At 35.8% G+C, this 8,121-nt stretch overlaps 1 long non-coding RNA gene across 2 annotated transcripts; it reads left to right on the top strand.

Moving 5' to 3' along the window:
• Positions 1-655: 655 nt before the first annotated feature.
• Positions 656-5,248, top strand: LOC136418960 (uncharacterized). Of its 2 annotated transcripts, none has more exons than XR_010753021.1 (3): positions 656-815; positions 868-1,073; positions 4,305-5,248. It is a non-coding gene; the product is annotated as an uncharacterized lncRNA (long non-coding RNA). The 2 variants fall into 2 exon arrangements; XR_010753022.1 differs by lacking the exons at positions 656-815; positions 868-1,073 and adding exons at positions 3,617-4,115; positions 4,175-4,215.
• The last annotated feature ends 2,873 nt before the right edge of the window (positions 5,249-8,121 follow it).

Raw genomic sequence — 8,121 nt, 5'->3', positions numbered from 1 at the left:
TCGTGTGTTGTTGTAACATCCAGTTTGCGAATTCTAATCGACGTGGAAGATCATCATGATCATCATGAACTTTTTGAACATGATACGAATGCAACAGTTGCTCTTTAAGAACGTTAAATACCGTCTTCTCAGAGGTAACAAATTGGCTTGCTAATTTTCTAACGCTAGTTGAAGGATTTTCAAATACGACATCTAATATGTTTTCTTCCAACGCCGGTCTACGAACAGTTCTTTGGACTCCGGCGTTGGTAGCGACTTTAGCAACTTTTCCTACAATACATTGTTAGGTCCAAATTTGGCGCGTGTACGTGGTTGGGTCGATTCACCCCTTTCGATACGATAACCGTGAATTGCGTAGATCGTGGACTGGATTGATCGATTATGAAGGACCACCCTGAGTTCGCAGTCTCAGAGATACTGTTTTCGCGTATAAAAGAAACTAAACCTTCTTAACTTAACAAAGGTTTATTGGTAACATTGCAAATACCTTTTAGGTTTACGAGCACCAGATTAGTAGTGAGGTTCTTCAACAGAAAACCTAGCAGGAAGGACCGAACGTTTAACCTAAAAATTAGGAAGAAAGAAGGTGGGTTGCCCCACAGATTTGACATAAAAAGATTGAACCATTAAGATTATAGTGGATTCCCTCGACTGATCACCAATGACGGAGGGGCCAGAGATATAGACAAGGAACTTTACCAAAAACTGGTATCGAAAGTTGGATTATTGCTCACATTCATGGATAGGAAAGATAGATTTTTCACTGGAGTAGTCGGATTCAAAAGAACTTAAGTTAAGGGCAAAAAGATAGCAAGGTAGTACTTTGTAGTTTTATCGAAGGACAGTGGTTTATTTATTTCCTCTTAGCAAAAAGAATAAGATTTATAAGGGAAGCAAAGAGGAAGCTCACTAGATAGATACATGGAACTTTGGCAAGAGAGAAGTAGGAAATTACGAGAACAGCAAAAGTGAAAATGATCGAACAAGCTGATTGGGGCCCAGTAAAGGGAAAAAGAAAAGGGCCAAAGTATTTTTTCACAAGGAAGGAGGTACTGAGATTTGGAGGATTGCAAGTAAGTGGATTATTACGAGATTGCTTTTTTGTGTTAAGAAGAATAGGAATTTGCTTGTAGTTAATAAGTAATTTGTGAGTTTAATTTTGAAAGTTAATTAAGAATTTCCTAGTTTCTAGTTATTTTGATGTATCAGAAGGATATTTGATTAATTTAAAAGGAAATGTGTGAAAAATTGTACCATAACTTATGGATTATTGTGGAATTGAAATTTGAGAAAGTAGAGTATTTAATTAGAGGATGGTATTATTATAAAGGGTAAATTTATTTTGAATTTGTAACAGCACAGTAGATAGAGTGTTTGATTGATATTTGGAAATGTATGGTGAAATGTTCACCATTATAAGAATTATTTGGCTTATTTGAAATAATTGTTTTAAAAGATAAGATAACAGGGGGTATTATAAATTGAAGATTATAAACATAGGGAAAGTATATTATTTTTAAATTAGTAGATATTGTAGGAATTGTGAATTACATTATGATTATTATTTAAGTGTTAGGGATAAAGATGTAGTAATTTAGGATAGAAAGTAAATTGGATGTATTATTTTTTATAGGAAAAACTAGGTACATGATTTGTAATTGTTTAGAAGATTTGAATATTTATATCAGATAGGAAAGCATAGTGTAAAGGTACTGATGATTTTTGTGAAGGTACAGGAATTATGTATTTGAAATTGTCGATGCATATGCTAGGTGAAGTAATTCTGTTAAGATATTATGGGTATTCATAGTAAGTTTAAGTAGGGACATAGGATAGGACTTTTTAGGGAATTTTTCTTTTGAGGGAGGGGATGTAGGTGGAAAAATGTAACAGAAACATGCACATAGAATGTAAAACTGCAAAACTCGAGAGAAATTGGAAAAGATAGGAATTAGAAGTAAATGGTGGGTGCGAAAGAAGAGGAGGGATTTAAACATAAGAATAGGACATTATTTATTATATGGAAGGATAACTTGAGCATATGTAAGAAAAGTGGGAAGGAATGTATATTAGAAAAGTAGAATTTGCCAGTAGGTCATTTGTAGTTAATAAGAAAGTAAAGATTATTTCTTGTGAATTTTAAGGATAAGAGTAAGAAAGTACATGTATTTGAGAGGGAAGTAATTAGAGCTTTTAGAAGGAACAAATGAATATGTAATATGTATATTAAAATTAGTGATATTTATAAGGGTATTAGGTAACTTGTGAGAAACACGTTTGGAGGGATAGAATAAGGGAAGTTGCATTATTATATTTCATTAGTGTTAGTATGTAGTCATTAGATATGTGTCAGCTAGGAGCTTCCTAAAATTGTAGAGGAACTTTAGGGCGTAGAAAAGCCATTTGAGGAATTTTTCCCGGAGGATATTTGGAAAAAAGTCTGATTTTAAGCAATACTTGGGGATCCTTGGACAAAATGGTGAACGAAATTTATTCACCGAAATTGTGAGGTGTTAGAAGGGATATAACGGGAACTAGGGACGACGAACTTGGGAGATTTAGCGAAGGGGAGAATTTGAAAGAGGCTTAGGAAGGGCCGGAACTGGTGAAAGGAGATAAGATTTATTTTGAAAGATGAGAAAAACTGGAAAAAGACTTGGAAGAAAAAAGCATTTCCAGCAGTGGACAAGTCAAGTGAGAAGTAGAGATTGGAGCACTGTGGTGCAGTATTCATTGGAGAAGAGAAGAGATAAGAAAAAAGGTGTATAACAGGGTCGGTTTATTTTGAGGAGAGTTTGAATATGGTGGGCAAAGTGATAGGATGAATTTAAACGATATAGCGAATAAGGTCTTCTTAAGAAAGCATTGAAAGGAAGATGAATTTGAACGATTTTTAAATTAAGATATTATGTATATAGGATAATTTTTGTGAATGTGACATTAATAGAGAATAAGAGGGAAGAGGAGGGTAAGCTGAAGGGGCCTTTTTAAGATGCCTCACATAATTTGCACACAAGTGGGCCACGTGTGCAAATTATTGGGGTAACACTAAACTGGCACTACTAGTAGGTACTTTTACGGTTCTAAAGGATTTATTAGAATTGGGAAAGTTAAGAAAAAGAGAGGTAGGGAATTGTTCGTTTACTTTTCCAAATTTGTACTACATTTTATGATTGATTAGTATTTTATACTGCGTTTCGTATAGTAGTAGATTCTTTGTGTAGTTCACGTACTGTGTGGGTGAGATATAACTTGTATTATTTTAGAAATTTATTAGTGCTTTAGTCTTGTGTGAAATAGACTGTTAGGACGTAGGTTCTACTTGAATTGTACAGGGTATAGGGAAATAACTTTGTCAAATTTAACCGACGATCGAGAACATTATTTGGAACGAAGAGTTCTTTTGAACAGGAAAGAGAACTGTTTGTAAATTGAGGAATTATTATTTAGAATTAGAAAATTAGAACGGCTAACCGGAACTAACCACGATTAAAATAGGAAGTAGAAAAGTAGCAAAGTTATTTCCCCAACACTGTACATTTACTGTAGGTGTATAATTCTTGGCGGGTTTCGATTGACGAATTTTAGGTTAGCATTAGGAGTCAGCTGTGGTAATTTACACGAGAGAAATAGAAGATGAGAAGTAAGTCGCAATTCGATCATGCGATTTGGAATGACAGAGTGGAGTGAGGTTATATTAATTTATTTATTACTATTTTTAAGTTTGAAGATTTCGATTGAAAATTTAGGCAATTTTTTAAGAAAAGAAGTGTAATTGTTTAAAACATTGATAATAATTGTGGAAAACGCGGTCCACTCATTTGAAAGTTGAAGTTTACCAGAACTTTGATACTTTTGAAGACATTGTCGAGAACTTGTGTGGGGTGATAATTGCACACTGCCCCAATTCGTTCCTTGGGGCTTTGATTACGTGTGTCGATTGTCTCGGAAGTAATTTTTTAAAACTGGGGACAAGAAGTAACCCACTGGTGTAAATTGGAATTGGTCGAAGGATTCCACATAACATTCTCGAAGATGAACTGAGGTTATACGAGCCATGGCTCCATCACCTCGGACATAACCCCATCGTACTTTGTCAGGGTGTGCGGATGGAGGTATTTGTGGAACAAGTAAAGGTGTTTTTGGAAGTATTTGAGGATTATTTGTATTTTAGATTTGCATAGTTTGAGAATTTGCACATTCCGAGGTATGAAAGTAGGTATTATGACTGAGGAGGGATGGATTCGAAAGATTATTATGTGGTGTCTCATGGGACTAGGTGCAATGAATTGTCATTGTTTCAGATTCCGAAGGATGAAGTACTCGGAACACTTGCATTTGATGATAGGTGCCAGGAGATAAGTCGAGGGGACAATGTCTTCAAGAAAGCATTGGAGGTTTGAAGCTCCTTAATTAATTTTGTGAGAAAACAGATGAAATGCATACAGGAACTGAGAAAGGAAAAGGGAGAAATGGAAGGACCCAATGGTAGGTAAGTGATGAAAGTAAGAAGTAGTGATAGGTCGAGGGATTTGAGAAGAAGAGTATTTTGTGAGGAACGAAAAGTGAATTGTACTTTTTCCTCTAAATTTGAGAGTCGAGTAGATGTGTAATTGGTACTCGTACAGTACAGTTTTTGATATTGTGTGGTTCTTTAGCATTGCTCATGGCTCGTGTAAGTAGAAATGGTGGATTCTTTTGTATTGTAAAAGGGGTTAAGGGATAAATAAATGGAAAGATTTGAAAGTACATTGAAGAGTACTAGTTTCTTAATGAATTTTTGAGAGAAACATATGAATTTAGTAAAAGTGCAACGAAACTTTTCGTTCCTAGATAGGAAATGAGTGTGTTTTCGATTTGATGATTATGAAAAGTGTTATTTTTGATAAAAGATGAAATTTAAAATTGAAACAACTAATTTTCTATGGTTTATGTATTATTTAACTGATTTTTGATAACATTTCTGTTTGTATTCTACTAACTGGATATTATATTTATTAAATTTGTGACTCTTTTTGTATTACTTTTGATGAGTCGAAAGAGTACTTGTCGAGGTGATACATTAGAGTGGTGGTATATTTAGTAAGTGTATATTATTTATTATTATTATTATTTTTTAAGAAGCTTTTAGAACTAAAAGAAGGGTGTTTCTTCTGACTGCAACTAATAAAAGCAGAATTGAAGGATTTTGTGTGAGATTATTTCTAAACCTGTTACCCGATGAATAGGAAAGTGGTGTTCTGGGATTTGTGAGAGGATTGGGTTTACACTGTTTTTCTTATATTGTGGAAATGTAGTAACTTTTTATAGGTATTGTCTATATTTTTGGAAACATTCCCCGCAGTATTATGACTGATTTAGAGCTTGTATTTTGTAAATTTAGTATTTACTGATTGGATATTATTGGTTTTTCTATGAATGAAGAAGAGATACATGGTCTGCATTAAATTGAGAGATGAGTAAAGTGTGAATAAAGACATGTACTCTTATTTATTTATAATTAGAGGATAGTTTAGATATTTAAAAAAAAGTGACACATTAGAGGGTGGTATATATTGATTATTAAATTGTATTGTGAGGGTCAGGATGCACTGTGGAAATTTGGGGATGTAGGGAAGATAGAGAAACTAAAGTGATTTGTATTTTGATGATTTGACAGTCTATTGGGAAATTGAATAACTTTGAATTTTGATGTAAAGGGGAGATTATTGTTTGACTTAAAGTGTGTAGTAGATTTAGGGGGACATTTCCAGTGTGATTTTGCATTTTTTAGATTTTCACGGGTGCTACTATTGATTTGTAATTATTTAGATAGAACTATTGAGATAATTTTTGTATTTCTTTATTGCTGAGATGATGTATTTTTTATTTATTTGTCTGATACTGCGGGGAAAGAGATTAGATGATTTGGAAAGTATTTTAATAAAAGGGACATTCTTAGGGAGGATAAGATTTGGGAGGGGAAACTGAGGATATTAGAAAAAAGGGAATAGAAGAAGATGGGGGATTAAGGGACATTATGGAGGGAAATTGGGGGTGTTACTTATAAAGGGGGATGAGGGATAAGGGACAGGAGTATTTGGATACTATAAAAAAAGGATGAGGGATAGGAGTATGGAAACATTATAAAAAGGAGATGAGGGATGGGAGTATTTGGATATTATAGAAGAGGGATAAGGGGCAGGAGTATGGGAACATTTTAGAAAAGGGATGAGGGATGGGAGTACACGGAATAAGGATGAAGGATAAGAGTGTACTAAAAGGGGATGGAAGAGATTAAGAGGAAGGATAAAGGGGGGACTAGAAAGGGATGAGAGATAAGGTGAGTATTATGAAGGAGCAGAGAGGATTGGCAGGATAGGAGAAGAAGACGACGACGATGCTGAAGCAGAAAAGGGGGACTAGAGAGGATATAGATTTTAAGAAGGAGGGGGAATGGGGGCGTCTATGAGGGATGAAGGAAGGGGGGATAGAAAGGAAAGGGAAGGAAGGCTAGAAGGTGAGTATTTTAGAAGGGATGAAGGATAAGAAGAGCTTGGGAAAAGGGAGGATAAGAGAGAGAGGGATTGAAGGCTTTTGGAAGGAAGGTGGGATTATGAAGGGGATGGAAAAGGATGTGGGAATGGGATAGGGATGAGAAGAGAGGGGACTAGGAAGGGAGCTAAGAAGGTGCGAGAGGGGAAAGGGGGATTATTGGGATGAGGGAAAGGAGTATTTGAATTGGGAAGGGATGAAGGATGAGAATTTGTGAACTCAGGAGAAGGGGGACGAGGGAAAGGAGTATTTGAACTTTTACGGGAAGGGGATGAAGGACAGGAATTTGTGAACATTAGGGAAAGGAGTATTGATATTACAGTGAGGGAAGAAAGTATTGATACAATCGGGGACGAAGGATGAGGGATAAGAGTATTCGAACATTGGGGGAAAGAAGTATTGCTATTATTGGTGTGGGAAGAGAGTATTGATACAAAGGGGGACGAACGATGAGGGAGCGGAGTATTCCAACGGGGGGAGCAGAGGACGAGGGATAGGAGTAAGCTAACTAGAGATTGAGAAAGGAAGGGATTAAGAAGCGAGACGGAGGAATAGGGATGAGGGACAAGAGTGTGTAGATATTATTAAAAGGGATGATGAATAGGGGACTAGTGGGAAGGGGATTATAGTGCTTTAGTGGGGATAAGAGAAGGCACGGAAAGAGATGAGATGAGCTGGAAAGGGTGAAGGGGAGAGATTGGAAAGAAGGGATGTGTATTGAAGGGGGATTAGGGAAGGAAGTATTGATATTACTAGAGAACTGGGATGTAGTGGGAGGATATAGGGAAGGATTCGGAGATATTTCCAAGGGAACTCGCAAGCGGGGGATTGTAGGGATTAGAGAGAGAGTGAAGAGAACTAGGAAAGGGATGGATTAAGAGATATTAGAAGATGTGAGCGGGAGAGATAGTGAAGGAACTATTATTATAGGGATGGGAGACGGAGATGATTGAAGGAAGTAACTGAACTTTGATAGTAAGAGAGCTATTTGTGAAGGATTTATAGGAGAGCTACTATGAGTAACTTTGAGAGAAGACTATTTAGATGGGACTAGATGATTTACTGAGCATAGAAAGGATAGCTATGAGAGATATTTTAGGGAGCAGAGAACTAGATATGATATTTATATGAACTGTAAAGAAGGAACTACTAGAAGAAACAATGACGGGATATTATTAAGACATTATATTCCTGACGGATAGAAAGAACTACTGAAAGATGAGTGATTTAGGCATTAGGAGAGATAAGAAGCGGATGGATTATTAGGAGAACTACGAGGATATTGATTTATTACTAGATTAGAAGGATATATTGATGATTATAGGTAATTATCGAGGAGGATTAGAGGTCTGATGACTATATTATAAGAAGACTATAGATATTATAGCGTGGGGAATGAGGGGAATAGTGTGATACTAGTATTGATCGTGAGAGAAGAATTAGGAAATAGGGATAACTAGACTAACTTATTAGAAAATAGGGAAAGATGATCGAACTATGGATATTATAAGAAATGTAGGTACTATTTGGAAGTAGCTAGAGAGAAGTATTGATTAGAAAGGAAGGATGGATATCAGTGTATTTCTT

This window comes from Euwallacea similis, unplaced genomic scaffold (genome assembly GCF_039881205.1).
Source record: "Euwallacea similis isolate ESF13 unplaced genomic scaffold, ESF131.1 scaffold_51, whole genome shotgun sequence".
Lineage (NCBI taxonomy): Eukaryota > Metazoa > Arthropoda > Insecta > Coleoptera > Curculionidae > Euwallacea > Euwallacea similis.
This window is presented reverse-complemented; position numbering and strand designations above follow the sequence as displayed.